Source organism: Pongo pygmaeus, chromosome 2 (genome assembly GCF_028885625.2).
Source record: "Pongo pygmaeus isolate AG05252 chromosome 2, NHGRI_mPonPyg2-v2.0_pri, whole genome shotgun sequence".
NCBI classification, from domain to species: Eukaryota; Metazoa; Chordata; class Mammalia; order Primates; family Hominidae; genus Pongo; species Pongo pygmaeus.
This window is the reverse complement of record NC_085930.1, coordinates 100,481,876-100,500,891: the sequence shown is the minus strand read 5'-3', so window position 1 is coordinate 100,500,891 and position 19,016 is coordinate 100,481,876. Positions and strand designations below refer to the sequence as shown.

Here is a 19,016-nt window from a genome sequence, read left to right as displayed (position 1 = left end):
ATGTTTTGTATATGTATTATACACTGTATTCTTACAATAAAATAAACTAGAGAAAAGAAAATATTAGAAAAATTATAAGGAAGAGAAAATATATTTATTATTCACTAAGTGGAATGGATTATCATAAAGGTTTTCATCCTCATGGTCTTCACACTGAGTAGGCTGAGAAGGAAGAGGATGGGTTGGTCTTGCTGTCTCAGGGGTAGCAGAGGCAGAAGAAAATCCACATAAAGTGGACCCATGTGATTTGGCCTGTGCTGTTCAAGGTCAACTATATTTGGTTTCTATACTATGCTCTACTATGTAGCAGCTACAGAGATTTAAAACATGATCCCTTTGCCTCAAGCCAATAGGAAACAAGCTAAAAGCAAGCAATCATAATGAAAAGGAAGGATGTTTTAAGTAGTAAAGGAGAAAGAAAAAACTAACTCAAATGGATTCTCTCATTCTCAACAAACAAGCAAGTGAAACTTCTTTGAGTAAAGAGAGAACAACCAGAAAGCTATTCTGGCTCTTCAACGCTCCTACAGCAAGGAGTGCAAGGGGGTGTGGTTCAGGAAGCCTGAGCTACCTATCCCAGGGGAGGACAAAGGGAGACAAAGGCATCAAGAGACAGCAGCTGGGCAGTGACCGAACATGGCTGCCAGGCCAGGAGAAAGTAGCACATGGGTCCTGACTGAACCCTCTGTGGGGCTGGTAAGCCCTTTCTAGTCCAGAGATGCTTTTGGGAGGAGGAGGTGAGTGGCAGAAAGAAAATTACACAAGAAATTTTCTTAATGTTCTTTACACAATATAGATGGGGAAAATGCACAAGGGGGTAATTGTGGAGCCATGTTTCAAAGTAAGATGACATTCACTTAATTTGTACAATCAAAATACAGTGTGCTTTTCTGTAATGATGTTATTTATAGCCTAGTACTTGTTTTACAGTAGCTGACTGAGAAAGTGACAAACATCTCTGTATATATAGAACTTAACTTATAAAACATGTTTAAATGAGGTAATTTGCCCAAAGCTTCTCCATTGAATTTTAATTCCACAATATTTGTTATACCATATCAACAAAATGACACCAGATAAAAAAGACCACTAAGCTCAGAAACATCTACTTGGTATCTGTATCTTCGGAACTGTCTTCCACTCAGTATTTACCAACACAGTTAAAAACCAGCATATTTAACATGCTTCTTTACCAGGCTGCTAGCAACTTGTCTCTGTCTACTACCGAGCACCTCCTTTGTTCTTGGTTACTTCCCAGGGGATGATGGGGGAGCCCAATAGGAAGCTCAGTCTTGCCCTAAAGGATTTTACAGTTACAGACAGAATCACTAGGGAAATTTCTGAAATGTAAGGCTTTTCAAAATTAGCTGCCAAAAAAGGGAGAGTTAACTGTGGGTCAAAATAGCTGCAAACAGCTTTACCAAAAGAAAGGCATAAATTTCATCTTCAAGGACAGACAGAATCTTGGAAAGGTAGAGGAAAGGGTGGAAGGCATTCCTGGCAGGCCAAGCAGCACGCAAAGGGTACCAAGGCAGGCATCAGGCTGGCACCAGGTTGGCAAGGGGCAGGGTGGAGAGTATGCTCGTGTGTAAGGTGGCAGGAGGGATCAGTCTGCTGGCATAGATAACAAGGCCCCACAGAAGAGTACATATAATACATAAAAGTTCTATAGTACACAAACAGCACCAAACAGGAAAGACTTGAGGAGTGCTAAATCTTATAGCTGCCAAGTGACATATACTCAGTTAAAGGGCAGTTAGGACCAGCGGCAGACCAGCAGGAAGGTGTTGGACTAGCCCAGAGATCAAAGGCTGTGGGCTTAAAGCAGAGAAGCGGCCATCAGAATGGTGTCAAAGGATTGAGCCTAAGCAACATTTCAAAGTAGGAAATGACAGAAAAATCAAAGATGAATCCAAATTCTAGCATGTGAAAAGGAAAAGAAATACTGGTGCCACTGAAAATACTGGGATAGTAGTTAAAAAGAACTGAGGTTTGGGAGTGAGGGAAGTGTAAAAGACTGGTGTGTTCACCATGACTAGTGAACTCTGGGGTAACAAGAGTGGCCACCCAGGTGAAGAAGTCCTGGAATCAGCTACAAACCAGGCTGTTGTCAGATGACAAAGTATAAGAAAGGTTGGATTGTAGGTTTACAAGTCAACTGGCATGGTGAAGGTAACTATGAATCAGAAAATCTCACGGAGAAATGAACAGAGAATGAAGGAGAGACCACAAAAAAAGAGAGAAAGGAACTAACACTTTTTAAGTATCTATGTGCCAGCCACTACATGAGCCACTTTGTATAAATTAAATACAGAAAAAATTGAGAGGTAGGAAACCTAGAAAGTTTCCTCTCACAAAGAGGAGTGTACCAATGACAAAGCCAAACATGAAAGGAAATTCAAGAGAATAAAGGCTGAGAAAAGAAAGGACACTGGCCTTGCCACTACAAAGGTCACTGGCACCCTCTGGGAGAGATTTCCAGTTGTGTGGTGGAAGCCGAGGCTACGATGTGGGTGGCTGAGAAGAGAAGGACAGATACAAGCTGAAGGCAGTGAATAAGAAGTAGGCATTTAAGTCACTGGGCAGCAAATGGACAAGATTCAATGGCTGCTAAAAAGGACAGAAGTGCCTTGCAGTGAGTGCTCTTAATCCTTTGCTTATTTTAGTAATAGGAAAACACTGACCAACAAACCCAAAAGTCAAAGGTTAGGGCCTACATATCATATGATTCAAGGTACTGCAATTATGGGAAAATGGAAGACACACTTTAGTTTTTGCAGGCTAAATTTCCATCACCAGCAAATCTAGTTCAGCTATAAAAATAACAAATTAACATATAATGATTGGAGCATATTTCACCTGCTTTATAGTTGAAAAGCTAACATCTCTCAAAACTCAATGCTAAAGAGACTAATAACAAAAATACAAAAAATGCCATAAATAATTATAAATATTTTGTACTACCTTTCCCAAACCGTAAACCATATTTTGAAAAATAAAACATCTAAAAGACCAATCACAATCATCTGAAAATCTGCTTTAGGAATTGTGGAGCTACTGGATTTGATTATAATGTTGGCAAAAACTCTTGCTGCTTCAATGGAAAATATTTTCATCAATATTTCCAGTGATGGGCCCTAAGTTGAGATAGTACAATTCATTCATGAAACTTGCTGTTACAATTTATGCACTAGTTTCTACTCAAAATGGTAAGGGTAATCATTCTTCAATCTTTCACCTAAAGAGTAAACTTCTAGGTGGACAACAGGGAACAGGTAAACTTAGAATTGGCAAAAGAATATTACATCTTGAGTATAACTCTTAGTGCTACTGTATGGCTAAGTTGTTCAAAACAGACCAGAAGTGAGTTTTCTGCTAAATTCACTTTTCTATCCACTGCTAGCTGGAATCAACTTTTTTCACATTCTAGGAAATGATTACTATATTTGCTCTTGCCAAAATGCTCTCACCATTTTGTTACTATTAAATAATAATCCATTAATAGTAAATTTAATTACTTCAAGAAGGAACACAGTTTATTTATAAAGAATCTTTTTTTTTTTTTTTGAGACGGAGTCTCGCTCTGTCACCCAGGCTGGAGTGCAATGGCGCAATCTCGGTTCACTGCAACCTCCGCCTCCTGGGTTCAAGTGATTCTCCTGTCTCAGCCTCCCAAGTAGCTGGGATTACAGGCACCCACGACCACACCCAGCTAATTTTTGTATTTTTAGTAGAGATGGGGTTTCACCATGTTGGTCAGGCTGGTCTCGATCTCCTGATCCCAGGTGATCCACCCATCTCAGCCTCCCAAAGTGCTGGGATTACAGGCGTGAGCCACTGCTCCCGGCCAAGAATCATTTTATTTAAATAAACTGCCTCGCAGTCAGGGAGGAAGAGAGCTGACACTTAGTGCTTACCGCACTAGGCACCATGTGATATGATACCTCTTCCATCCCACCACCATTTGAAATATTCCCATTTTAAAGGTCAGGAAATAAGAGACTCAAAGAACTTATTTAACTTGTCCGATATCACACAACTAGTAAATGACAGCCAAATCCATAACCTAAGTTATTTTGCCAACACACCGGGCTGCCTGCCATTCAAAAATAAAATATTTACACATAAGACTTTTTCCAAAATGGATTTCCTCATCTTCTATCATTTCTTCTTAGGCATTTCACTGAATGTCCTAAAGCCTCAATTCAAGAAAGAATTGAGATCACTTCTTAGAAAGTTTTTAGGTCAGGCGCAGTGACTCATGCCTGTAATGCCAGCACTTTGGGAGGATGAGGCAGGAGAATCGCTTGAGCTCAGGAGGTCAAGTTTGCAGTGAGCCGTGATCACACCACTGCACTCCAGCCTGGGTGACAGAGTGAGAGACCCTGTATTTAAAAAAAAAACAAACAGTTTTTAGAACCACCACCCAATGAATCAACTGACAACAAGAAACCTATCTGAGAGCTTTTACTGAAAACAGATCTTCATAAAGAGCTCTGGAGACCAACAGTACATCTAGTCTACCTTATAAACTGTACAACTATTTTTACAATATTCTTTATTTTCGCAACACAAAATCAGGTGTCACAGTCCCTTACAGGGTTGAGTCCTAGGCTCTCTTGGGACTAGACTCTAAAGGACAGGCCCTCAGTGTGTGATGCAGTGAGTGAATGAATAAAGACACAGCCAGCATAAATGCTAATACAGCAGAGAGAAATTATGAATCTGGAGGACCCCCAAAATGAAAGCATAAAGCAACCTCCCTCAACAAATGTCATTTCAAAAGCCAGAATCATGTTTGAGTTATATAAAAAGTAATAGGACCAGGAGCAGTGACTCACGCCTGTAATCCCAGCACTTTGGGAGGCTGGCACAGCAGATCGCTTGAGCCCAGGAGTGGGAGGCCAGCCTGGGCAACATGGTGAAACCCCGTCTCTACAAAACTTAGCTGGGCATGGTGGTGTACGCCTGTAGTCACAGCTACTGAGGAGGCTGAGTGGAAGGATCATTTGAACCCAGGAGGCAGAGGTTGCAGTGAGCCAAGATCATGCCACTGCGCTCCAGCCTGGGTGACAGGTGAGAGAGACCCTGTCCCAAGAAAAAAAAAAAAAAAAAAAACACTGTATTTTAATTTGCAATACCCCAATTAAAGCTACAAGAATGGTTATCATAAAAAAAAATAGAGAATAACAAGTGCTGTCAAGGATGTGGAGAAACCAGAAGGTAAAATGGTATAGGCAATTTGAAAAGTTTGGCAGTTCTTCAAAAAGTTAAACATAAGAGTTACCACAGACCCAGCAATTCCACTCCTAGGTATATACCCAAGAGAAATGAAAACAAATGTTCACACAAAAACTTGTATAGCAATGTTCACAGCAGCATTACTGACAACAGACAAAATGTACAAACAACCCAAATGTTCATCAACTGATGAGCAGATAAGTAAGATGTGACATAGCCATATAGTAGACTATTATCTGGTAATAAAAACAAATGAAATACTGATACACACACAATATGGATGAACTTCAAAAACTTTATGCTAAATTAACTCCAGGTCCAAAAGACCACATATTATATATCATTTACACAAAATGTCCACCATAGGCAAATCTAGAGAGACAGAAAGTAAATTAGTGGTTCCTTTAGGCTGAAAAAGCAGGGAAAGGGCATAACTGCTAATGGGTACAAGGTTTCTGTTCTGGAATAATGAAAACGTTCTAAAATTAGATTATCATGATGGTTACACTACCCTGTAAATATACTGAAAACCAACAGATTGTATACTTTAAGTAGGTGATTTTCCTCTTATTTTTTAAATAAAACTATTTTTAAAATAAGAAAAAGCTTACAGTTGTTTGCTTCTCATTTTTCTTCTTCACACAGCAAGGTATGCAGTAGGGAAGACTTATTTCATCAAGAACAATATACTATGGTTTTTCTTTGATTTAGAATACTGTCTTTCTAGCACCCTACTTTTAGCAGTAAAAGAAACTAAAGTTAGGAATTTCTAACATTTAGAAAATAATCATTAATAAATTAAAGGACAAAGTAAAAAAAAAAAAAACAAAAAACAGAACTTTAAGCTTACACCTCTAACTCCAAAGCAGGAGGAATTTGCTTGGTCCAGCTCTGCACACCAGACACTACTACACCCTCTGAGCTCTAATAACACTTACCATCACAGCCTTGATCATGGATCACGGTGCAAACCTCCAGAGATTGCCTCAAGCCAAAGACATGTCAATCTAGCTGAGGTCAGGGTGAACATATATCCAACTTTCAAAGTATACAATCAATGTCCAACCTTCCCAATGTGGTTGTATCAACACACATACCACAAGTGTGAATAACAGCTCCAGTGGCTCTACGTACTCAGTGACAGTGGGTTTTAAAATTCCTGCAAATCTAGTGAGTGTGTAATGACAGATCCCTGTGTTTTAATTTGCATCCCCCAATTAAAGTGAGACAATGCCTTTTCTTATGTTTACTGACCACTGGATTCCCTCTTTTGAGAAGTGCCTTCTCAAGTCATCTTCCTACTGGGCTGTCTTCCTTATTTATTGATTTGAAGGAATTCCTCTCATATCCTGACAGTTCTATACGATGATGTATTCTCCCATTCTGTGTCTCATTTTCTCACTCTCTTTATGTTGTCTGTTGATAATGCTTTTAATTTTAATGTAGTCATATTTATCAACCCTGTCCTTTACAGTTAGTGCTTTTTGCCTCTTGTTTTAAGAAATTCTTCCCCATTCTGAAGCCACAAAGATCTTCTCTTATAGTTTTGCCTTTCACATTGGAAATTTCTATTTTGATTCATATTGGAAAGATCCAATGTCCTTATTTTTCCCATCTGTAAAACTGATTATTGTTAACTAGATTTGTCTCCAGTGTCTAGACTTATATAACCACTAAGAAAAATAGGAACGAATGAGATCCTCCTTTTGTTGAGGATCTACTATGCTACTATGCTGAGTACTTTATATACAGTATACAAATATACAGTAATTCTGCAAAGTACATTATTACTAGTCCCATCCTAAAGAAAATGAAACTAAGGTTAAGAAACATACCCAAGCTGTTAGAAGATACAGATGGGATCCATGCCTGTCTAATCTAGTGCCCATAATATTTCTGCACACCATACTACTTTAGGTAAGAATGTGATCTCTGGATAAAAGAGGAAATATTTTCATTTTGAGGATGTTGCAGTCACTTTACTCTCCAGGTCCACTAGTACAGTGACACTTATTTTTTTTGGCAGTTCTTTTATTAATTCACGCAACAGGTATTTCTTGAGTTCCTATTACCTGCTAGGTACTGTTCCAGGATCCAGGGATGAAATAGTGAGCAAAACAAAATCCCTACCCTCTTGGGGGTTTATAGGCTAATCAGATCAGAAGTGTAGTCTCCCATGTCTATTCTACGTTGTCTTACACAGTTAATAAAGGAAACCTTCCTCCAACAGCAGAGTGACAGGACTGCAACATGAAGCACTCTCATGGAGCAAGAAGGAACTTAAAGAGCAACTTGGAGAAATACCAGTACTCATATGAAACAACTCCGTGAAATAAAGCATCCCATGCCTCTTCCCTTCTCCTGCAGCTTATACCTTTACTCTTCAAAAAAGCAATATAATTACCGTAACAAAATGAGCATGACTTCTTGTAAACATCTATATACACCTTGTGCTGTTTCTAAACTCTTTTCCTTCTCTATTTAAAAAACATGCTTTTCAGTGTGTGGCAAGTAATAATAAACAATAAACTGCTTTTTCATTTCTTTAATACCAACTGGAAGTCTATGCATACTTAGAAAATTGAAGAATAGGCTGGGCGCGGTGGCTCACGCCTGTAATCCTAGCACTTTGAGAAGCCGAGGCGGGTGGATAACGAGGTCAGGAGATCGAGACCATCCTGGCTAACACAGTGAACCCCTGACTTTACTAAAAATACAAAAATTACCTGGGCATGGTGGCACGGGCTTGTAGTCCCAGCTACTTGGGAGGCTGAGGCAGGAGAATCGCTTGAACCAGGGGAGGTGGAGGTTGCAGTGAGCCGAGATCGCACCACTGCACTCCAGCCTGGGCAACAGAGTGAGACTCCGTCTCAAAAACAAAAAGAAAAAGAAAAAGAAAAAGAAAAAGAAAAAGAAAATTGAAGAATGCAAGAAGCAGGCAAGAAAAAAAGTTAGTTCTGCAGTACAATATGAAGGCCAAGAACTTCCTTTATTTTTCCACCACCTGCCTGGATCTGTTTTCATCCTTCAGAGAAAGGAAAATCCTTTCCCTGAAGCTCTAGACACCACCCTGTTCCCATATTTACTCTGTAACCTAGAACCTTCAGTTAGACCCCATGTTCTACACCCCCATCTACCATAACAGTCCCATAGGATCAGCACACAAACAGGCTCTCAAGTTGCTATCTCAATAGTAAAAGAAAACCCCTTTGTGCCCTCCAAGCACTTCTCCATTTCTCTGCTTCCTCCTCACAGCAAGCTGTCTCATCTCAGAGGCTTGCCTTCATATGGCATTTCCTCATTTCCTCCCCAGTCTGGCTACAGCCTCACCTGACTCACTGGTACTGCTCTTGTCCAGATCACCAATGACCCTCCAATTGCTAAATCCAATGGTTTGCTCTCTTATCTTACCACATCCCCTCCATTCTACACAGTAAACTGCCACTTCTCAGAGGATTTTCTTCTCTCAGGTACTGTGACACTACTCTCCTGGTTTTCCTTCTTCCTCTTTAGCCAATCCTGTCTCCTTTGCTGCCTCCTCCAGAATCACAAGCTCTAAAGCTTGGAATTCCTTGGGGTTTGGTACTGTGTTCTCTTCTTTTTTTCCCATCCACACTGGAATTCTCTTCCTAGGTGATGTCATGCAAACTCATGGCTATAAATATTATCAATACTCATACCTGTAATCCCAGCACTTTCGGAGGCTGAGGTGGAAGGATTGCTTGAGCCCAGGAGCTTGAGACCAGCCTGGACAACATAGTGAGACTTCGTTTCTACAAAAAAAATTTTTTTTAATTAACTGGATGTGGTGGCCTATATCTGCAGCCCCAGCTACTGGGGAGGCTGAGGTGGGAGGATCATGTGAGTCCAGGAGGTCAAGAGGGCTGCAGTGAGCTATGATTGTATCACTGCATTCCAGCCTGGGCAACAGAGAAAGACCTTGTCTCAAAAAACAAACAAAAAAAAGCACACACACGTGCACGTGTGTGTGTGAAATCAATGATTAGGAGGACTCAGTCACTGGTGTGTGTGTTGGGGGGGGGGGGTGTATGTGTGAAATCAATGATTAGGACTCACTCACTGAGCTCCAGATTCACATATCCAATTACTCATTTGGAATTTCCATTTTAATGTTACATGGGCAACCAAAACTTTTTCCTTCTCAGTCCAACTCTCCCCAGGTTTCCCCATCTCAATATTACAGGACCAACCTAGTCAAAAACTTAGAAACCACTGTTGATGCCTTCCTCATCCTCACCCTGTCCATGAGCAAGTCCTACTGAGTCTAGCCACCATAAATTTTGAAATCAAACACTTCTATTTTTCACTGTCATCATCCTAGTCCATGCCACCTAGACTATTGCAGGGACCTCCAAACTGTCTTCCTTTCCGCATTTGGAAGTCCATTCTCCATAGAGCATACAGGCATTTTTTAAAACACAAAGCAAATCATGACACAAACCTACTTAAAACCTTTCAGTAACTGCCTAAATAGTAAAATCAAAACTCCTTACTGGGATATACGAGGCCCTGCAAGATCTGGTGTCCCCACTTACCACTTCGGCTTCTTTCCATTCATACTCCCACTGTTGGTTCCTAGTTCACCACAGACTCCAATCTCAGGGCCTCTGCAGGTACTCTACCCCTCACCCAGCCTTCTCTACACATGACTGCTTCTTGCCTTCCACAGCTTAGTCTAAAACCAGTACATAAAGTTTTTTTTTTCTTGCCATGGCCAGTGAGTACCAAGAAAAAAAAGTAGGCCGGGCGTGATGTAATCCCAGCATTTTGGGAGGCCGAGGCAGGCGGATCACCTAAGGTCAGGAGTTCAAGACCAGTCTGGCCAACACGGTGAAACCCCGTCTCTACTAAAAACACAAAAATTGGCCAGGCGTGGTGGTGCATGCCTGTAATCCCAGCTACTCAGGAGACTGAGACAGGAGAATCGCTTGAACCTGGGAGGTGGAGGTTGCAGTGAGCCAAGATCGCGCCACTGCACTCCCGCCTGGGTGACAGAATGAGACTCCATCTCAAAACAAACAAAGAAAAAACAAAAAAAAGAAAAAGGAAAAAAGAGATTTTTCACTCTATTGAACACATCCCCATCTTATTTTCTAATATATCAGTCAGATTTCCTGCTAGCATTTATCACAATTACTAGATTTTACTTATTTCCTTACTGGTTTATTAATGCAATACAAGCTTTTGTCTTTTTTGGGTAGTATATTAAAGCCAATACATGTTTGTAGAATGAATGGCAGAAAAACAAGTCGAGGATGGAAGAAGGAGGGAGAAGGGGAAACCAAGAACAGAGAACACATTTCCAATCTATACCCAGGCTTCCACCCAGAGTTTTGTAATACAGGTTTTTCCATACTAAGTAAAAGTAGAGGTCGGGCACGGTGGTTCACGCCTGTCATCCCAGCACTTTGGGAGGCTTAGGTGGGCGGATCACCTGAGGTCAGGAGGTTGAGACCAGCCTGGCCAACATGGAGAAACCCTGTCTCTAATAAAAATACAAAAAATTAGCGGGGCATGGTGGTGCGTCCCTGTAATCCTAGCTACATGAGAGGCCGAGGCAGGAGAATCGCTTGAACCCAGGAAGCAGAGGTTGCAGTGAGCTAAGATCGCGCCACTGCACTCCAGCCTGGGCAACAAGAGTGAGACTCTGTCTCAAAAAAAGAAAAAAGAAAGAAAGTAGAGGTCCCCTATTGGCTACATTGAGCCTAACAGTAATATATAATAAACTTAATCTACTCGTAAAGGACATGTCTAACAACAATCTTTTTTACACTCAGTACATTACTAACGAAAGATCAAATTCAGTTATCACTTCTCTATAACTAGTCTTGGGAGTAACTAGTGTGTACCTAAATTTGCTGAAGTAAATCTGGAGACAATTTTGCTTAAAACCTAATGTCAAGGAGAGGAAAAGGTGATATAAAACTCAAACGCTTTATGCCTACCCTCATTAGAAAATGTCTCTAGGAAAGCAAAATGTTAAAGCTGGGTGATGTGTAAATTGAGGGTATATTATATTATCTCTACTTCTGTGTTATGTTTAAATTTTTCCATAATAAACAGTTAAATAAATAAAAGTAAACGCCTCTATGAAGTCAAAAGACAGCAAGTATCCGTGGGTCACAGACATACTCCTGGCTCAAGTGCACTCTGTTGCCATTTGGAGATTTCATTTAAATCAGTTGATGGTTGCTAACAGTGTCTCCATAAGTCTTATGACCTAAGGCCTTCATCAGGGCCTTTTTGGGAGAATCACAAGACATAAGGAAGCAGGACTCCCCTTTCACCTGCTCTGTGTCACAGCCTTCCAGCCCCAGCACCACCAGCTCGGCCCCTTTCTATGGGAGTTTCCAATAACCACAGCTCAAAAAGAGCAACCGCAGGGAGAAATAAAATCACTTACAAGGGGAAAAGAGAAAAAGCACGCAGAAGGGGAAAATATTAATACATTATTTTTGCTTAGATTCAAACCAACCATTTTCCCCTAGAATTCTGATGAGGTTATATTTCTTCTAAAGTAGCACTTCAAATTCAGGAAGGGATTCATAGAAGACTAAATGCAAAAACAGCAGAGGCCAGCAACCCCACCCAATAAAGTTTCTTCTCTCAAAGATTCCTCACCACTCTCTAGGATTCGTCTATGGCATTAAATAAAAAGTGGTTAAGAGGTGAAAATTAAGGCCTCACTTACTAGGTGAAACAAAGAACAGAAGAATCTAAGCTACTCTAGCAGGTGTTTGTTTTCTACTGTAGAAACAGCCTAGCTGGACTGGGTGCAGTGGCTCACACCTGTAATCCCAGTGCTTTGGGAGGCCAAGATAGGCAGATCACTTGAGCCCAGGAGTTGGAGACCAAACTGGGCAACATGGTGAAACACCATCTCTAGTAAAAACACAAAATTAGCTGAACATGGTGGCATGAGCCTGTAGTCCCAGCTACTCGGGAGGCTGAGGCAGGAGAACTGCTTGGGCCCAGGAGGTAGATGCTGCAGTCAGCCATGATCACACCACTGCACTCCAGCCTAGGCGACAGGGTGAGGTGCTGTCTCAAAAAAAAAAAAAAAAAAAAAGCAAACATAAGACCCTGTTTCTATAAAAAACAAACAAACAAATAAATAAACCAGAATGAAGAAGCAAAATACACTATAGACATACAGTGGAATATTATTCAGTCTTTAAAATGAAGGCGATTCTGACACGTGTTACAATGTGGATGAACCTGGATGATACTATGCTAAGTGAAATAAGCCAGTCAGTCACAAAAAGACAAATACATGACTCCACTTCTATAAGGTACCTAAAGTAGTCAATTTCATAGAACTGAAAAACAGAATGCTGGTTACCTGGAGCGGGGTGGAGTGGGAAATGGGAAGTTACTATTTAATGGGTATGGAGTTTAAGTTTTACAAGATGAAAAGAGTGATGGAGACGGACTGTGGTAATGGTTGCACAACACTATGAACATAGTCATACCACCGAACTGTACACTTAGAAGTAGTTAAGATGGTAAGCTTTACGAATGCATTTAATACCACTAAACTATATATTTAAAAATGGTTAAGATGCTACATTTTATTTTGCCACAATAAAAAATTTAAGTCATCCCTAATAAATATCTTATTAATAACTTCATATCATAAATCATGTAGTTACCAACCAAGTATGTTTAGATTTTGGTGTCCTTGTTCATAAAGTGAGAAGAGGAAAAAAAGAGGAACAACCCGACCTTTAAATGACAGCAGAGTCCTGAGTAACAGATGACTCTAATCAGATCAGGAGAGGTCAATGCGATCCTTTACGTGACAGAGATCTAATCTGGGACACGGTTAGGCCTAAACACAGATTTACTGAACTCAAGGAAATGAGCACTTAATCACACTAAGAGATCAGGGCCACAGTGAAGATATGTTTCCTGTCTTGTTCCATTTCTAGAGGCTGAGTTCAGTTTTGTGGTTCAACACATGGATATGACTAGGCTAAACTGGGATTTAATTCTTAGCTTTCTTGTATTTCAGTCATGGTCTAAGATCTCACTCTGTGTTATTATTTGGTGGCACAACCCAAACTACTCAGTTTAATTTGTTCTACATCTAAATTTATCTCCATACATGAATTAAATAAATACCATCTGTGCTGGATAGTGTATGCTGATACTTTAGTCCCACATCTACCCTTCCAGACTCTCCCTGCATCATCAGGCCTGAAATCTACATTTCCAAACCCCCCGTCAGCTGTGCTCCCATTAGGCTCTGGCAGCAGCACTGGCAGGAGTACAGGTTCCTGCTTGGCTGCAGCGAACTCCAGCAGCATCAGTTAGAAATACGGGTTTGTGGGCTCTGGTTTGTGGGCACTTTCTCCCTTTTGTTCCTACAGCCCTTCCTTTTCATAAACAATTCCTAGAATTACATCCCTCTTGAATGAAACACCTGGGGTGGTTTCCTGACTAGACACTCGCTAATAGCCCTCCAAATTCAAAATTTATATAACTCATGGGCCAGGGTGGGGAGCTATGCTATGAAATATTCATTCATCCATTCATTCAACGAATTTTTAGTGAGCAACTACTATGGACCAGATGCTGTTCTAGGTACTGGAGATATAGTAGGAAACAACACAGACAAAAATCCTTGTCCTCAAGGAGCTTACATTCTAGTGAAGGAGAGGCAATACTCAGGACAAATAAATAAAACACATAGTGTGTAACACAAGTGCTAAGGAGAAAAAAAATTAATCAGGGGCAGGGATATGAAATGTTGGAGAAGGGTTGAAATTTTAGGTATATCGACTGTCTGCGTGTCGCAGTTGGGTGGTGTGCTTGCTTCCAAGTCTGGAGGTAGGTGGTTACAGCCTGTTCTATGAAATTTTAGATACACAGGTCACTGAGATGATTTTAGGGGAAAAAACCCCAAAGAGGTAAGGGAGCTAGTTACTCACGTAACTGTAGGAAGAGCATTCCAGGCGAGGGAAGATATGTGCAAGAGTCCTAAAGGAGGAAGTCTCCTTGGCATGTTCCTATGTGGAAAGAACAGGCAACGGGGAGGATATCTGAGAGATGGGGAGGGCCGGCCATGAGAGCCTTGTTGGCTATGATAAAGGCTTTAGCCACTGCAGTAAATTCTGAGCAAAGTAACATCATCTGACTTACTTGTTAACAGGGTCGTTGTGTGTCAACAACAGACTGCAAGGGGCAAAGGGAGAAGTAACAGGGAAGACAGCTAAGAGGCTCCCGAAATAATCCAAGTCAAACTGAATGATCGCTGGGACCAATGTGCTAGCAGTACTTAGAGGATGCTAAGCCAATTCTGAATATATTTTGAACTCCCATCTGGGCCTTAAAAAGTCAGGGGCCGGTCCAACAATCTCGCTGGAAATCATACAACAGAAACTTCGAAGGGACTCCTACCAGGTATAAGAATATAACGAATATTATAGAATTATTTAATTATCTTTGTCTAAAGCCATTATATTGTTTATGTTTTGATATTTAACCAAATATAAGAATATAAAGGCTTTAGCCATTATATATAAGAATATAAAGTATATAATGACTTTAGCCAAAAATAAATAATTGCAAATTAACATTCTCCAATAGTTATTATAGGGGAAAATAATTTATAACATGCCAGAGTTATAAAATTTTTAATATTTTTATATAAGTATTATAGAAACAGTACAGAAATATATAAGTACCTATAAATCCAGTTTTTATTAAACTGGTCAAGTTACAGAAAAAATATGACCTTCTTAACTGTATATCCAAGAGTATAATTATCAAAATGTAAATTTTCTAGACAGCCAATGAAGAAAGAAATTTAGAACTAGAAAAAATCTGAGAGACCCATTCCCTTCGTTTTTGGACTAAGATAATAAAGCCCGGATATAAATGAAGCCTGGTAATTCTTCAAGCATCAAAACATATTTCAGGCTGGGTGCAGTGGCTCACACCTGTAGCCTAACACTCTGGGAGGCTGAGGTGGAGGGATCACTTTAATTCAGGAATTTGAGACCAGCCTGGGCAATGTTAGGAGACTTTGTCTCTACAAAAAATTTTAAAAATTTAAAAATTAGCCAGGCATGGTGGCACACGCTTATGGTCCCAGCTACTTGGGAAGCTGAGGTGAAAGGTCACTTGGGCCCAGGAGGTAGATGATTCAGTGAGCCATGATTGTGCCACTGCACTCCAGCCTGGGTGACAGAGTGAACCCTGTCTTAAAAAAAAAAAAAAAAAAGAAAAAGAAATTCAACACTGTGATGGAAATATTTCTAGAATATATTTTTACTCCCCTATCTTCTTAAAACAGAGACTCCTAAATATACTTCATCTTTGCCTTGGTAACTCTAGCCTCTCTAAAGAGCACCTATACCCAGCCCAGGTGTGATGCTGGACTTTGCTAACTGCTGCCTCCACTATGCAGCCCTAACAATCTCTACTTATCTTGCTCCCAGCTGATGGTGTCTGATCTACACAGAAGGCTGGAAAACAGTTAAGAATCATATATCAGCTTTGGTGCGGGAGCTTTATAACAATTATTGTCAGCACTTGAAAACTGATTTTGCTTGCTCTCAGTGTTGGGCTGTGTTTTGAAGAGCTAATATTACGTCCAAATGGATGGGTAAGTGATGTAAGCACATTGCTTTAGAAAAAGTTCTACCCCCAAATGCAACTGATCACTTTACAGAAAGTGCAGTTTTAAGTTATTAAAAGCAAAATTAATTATCTGAAAAAATATTAACACCATAAACATCACTACATGAAAATGCAAACTGCCACAGTAATGCTTATGTCTTAAGTAACAGCTTACAAGTATCAACAGTAAAGTCATAAGCTGTAATAAAAAGGCACTTCATCTCTTCAAAACCTGCTATCCCACCAAAATTCTCCAGTAAGTTAACATGAACTAAATTTTTGGTCCCTTTCCTAGCATTCTACCAAAATCAGTTTAATTTTTAAAATAATAAAAATATTTTATTGTATTAGAAAGGAAAGATTCTAAAAACACACAAAACCGTAAGTCAAGACAGCAAACGACTCACACATAGCCACTCAGTGAAGATAGTAAGTCTTCCTTAGCAATTAAAGAGCAAATAGAGGAACTCAACAGAGAACACAAAGTAAAAAGGCTGAGGCCCTTTAAGGATATGCTGGAATTCCTGCCAAGCTGCATGTTCATGGCCACAAGTTAACAGAGTTTACCCTCCCTCGCTGTGCCCCCACAGCTGCTCATTGCAGTTACAGGTGGGTCCCTGTGGGGCTGCCTACAGTCCTGCATATAACAGCCCAGAGATCTGTGTGGTTGGTTCTTAGCCGCTTCTACTACTCTCAAAAAGGAAGAGTTGGCAAGAACCTCGCCAAAATTAAATAACAGCTTAAGAAGGAGGCAGCGCTAAAGATAAAGGTTTGAGAAGGGATTTTTTTCTTCCTTTAGAGACAGGGTCTTGCTCTGTCCCTGGAGAGGCTGGAGTACAATGGTGCAATCACGGCTTACTGCAGCCTCGACCTCCTGGGTTCAGCCTCCCAAGTAGCTAAGACTACAAAATCGTGCCACCGCACCTGGCTAATTTTTCAATTTTTTGTAGAGATGGGGTCTCGCTAGGTTGCCCAGGCTGGTCTCAAACTCCTGGTCTCAAGGGATCCTCCCGCCTTGGCCTCCCAAAGCGCTAGGATTATAGGCGTGACCCACCATGCCCAACAGGGAAGGGAATTCAAAAGAAAATTTCAGAGTTACTTTCTTATTTTACACTAGATGTTTCCTCTATTAAGACCTGAAATTTTTAGCTTATTAGAAATTCTTACACTAATAATACAATATATAAGTATTCACAAATCACTAACTCACTGCCCTTTACTCCTACAAAAAATCCTTTCTCAAAACAAAACTCTACAAATGTTAGCCCATTCCCCCACCCCCGTTAAAACACCTTCCGTAGTAGACGCTTTACACTTTTTTGACAACACTTAAACACAAGTTCTGTATCATTTCCTATCCTGGTACTATAAGCTTCTCTAGGCCAGGGAACTTACTCTGTTCTGCATTCCCTAAATCCCTGGCACCACTGCTTCACGTCACAGCTATTTAGTGTCTGCTAAATGAATTACTATGGTATCAGATCATGGCACCTCCAATTCACTAATGAGAAAATTCAACTTTTTAACACAGCAATAACATTTCTGCCTCCAGGAATACTGTCATTTTCACAGGAGAAGGAAATTCAGTGATTCAGTGCCTACCACCTGCCCCAGAGGTCAGCTATTTCTGACAAGTCCTAGTGTGCACATGAGCCAATCAGGCTGCAGCTGCCTTTTTTAACAGGCATGGATGGAAGAATGAGAAAGGTCACTAAAGCAGAGTCCGCGTGTAAATTTGTTAGGCATCATCCACAGGAAATTTGCTTCCTCTTAAAATCCTGTGAAGTTAAAACACGCCTTTAAGCCATTGTTTCTTCCCCCTGTTCTTTAACCCATTTATGCTGGACGTTGCAAATTTTTTTGTGTGAAAACTCAGACCTTGGTGATGACCTTTAGCACTATGATATAAATAACTCCCACAAGCTTAGCGTTCCAGTAATGGAACAGTAGGCATAAATGGTTTAAACTTTGGATAGTCCAACTTGCCAGGTTACCCCATTGTTTACAAAGCCTTTCACAGTACTAAAAACTTAATTAACCCTAATTGCCTGCTGACGTCTACAGTTATTTCTTTTTCTCAGACCACTTTTTTTGAGACAGGGTCTTGCTCTGTCATCCAGGGTGGAGTACAGTGGCTCAAACACAGCTCACTTGGAGCCAGATTCAAGTGATCTTCCTGCCTCAACCACCTGAGTAGCTGAGATTACAGGTGCACACCACCACACTCAACTAATTTTTGTATTTTTTGCAGAGACAGGGTTTTGTAATGTTGCCCAAGCTGATCTCGAACTCCTGGGCTCGAGCAATCCATCTGCCTTGGCCTCCCAAAATGCTGGGATTACAGGCATGAGCCACCATGCCTGGCTTTCAGACCACTTCTTGAAGTCACCTTAGTTCCATAAAACTTGTGTTTTGACATCCAGTGTGATACTGTTTCTTTGCCACAAATTCAACTCTACAAGTCACATCTCTTTGTCTGCCTTCACGGGTCAAAACTACTTACTAGCTGGGCATGGTGGCACATGCTCGTACCACTAGTCCCAGTTACTTGGGAGGCTGAGATGGGAACACAGCTTGAGCCCAGGAGTCTGAGGCTGTAATATGCTATCATGATCATACCTGTGTATGGCCACTGCATTCCAGTCTGGGTGACGTAGCAAGAACCCATCTTAAAAAAAAATTACATGCTAGAACACAGAATAAATGGCAGAAAGAAGGCCATAGTAGAGCACACACACAACTCAGAAATGCCCAGTCTTAGCACTTGTGGCTGGAAACCCTTACAGGGAAGTGCACAAGTACTCTCAGAGGGGACCTGCCTGCCTGTCACTGGCTCGGTGTGCACACTCTCTGAGCAAGTCACAAGAGTCATGGGCTAGGCCAGGCGCGGTGGCTCATGCCTATAATCCCAGCACTTTGGGAGGCCGAGACAGGCAGATCACAAGGTCAGGAGCTTGAGAAGATCCTGGCTAACACGGTGAAACCCTGTCTCTTCTAAAATACAAAAAAATTAGCCAGGCGTGGTGGCGGGCGCCTGTAGTCCCAGCTACTCGGGAGGCTGAGGCAGGAGAATGGCGTGAACCCAGGAGGCGGAGTTTGCAGTAAGCCGAGATGCACCACTGCACTCC

General features: G+C 40.9%; 1 protein-coding gene across 7 annotated transcripts in view; it reads right to left on the bottom strand.

Annotated features, from left to right (window-relative positions):
* The window catches only part of SFMBT1 (Scm like with four mbt domains 1), a 146,697-nt gene that overhangs the window by 110,030 nt on the left and 17,651 nt on the right, over positions 1 to 19,016 (bottom strand). For 2 of the 7 annotated variants that reach the window (XM_054483884.2, XM_054483880.2), the window contains one exon: positions 8,922 to 9,014. The exons of the other annotated variants lie outside the window; for them this stretch is intronic. The gene's annotated coding sequence lies outside the window, so the exon portion shown is untranslated. The remainder of the gene's footprint in view (positions 1 to 8,921; positions 9,015 to 19,016) is intronic. 7 annotated transcript variants of the gene reach the window in all.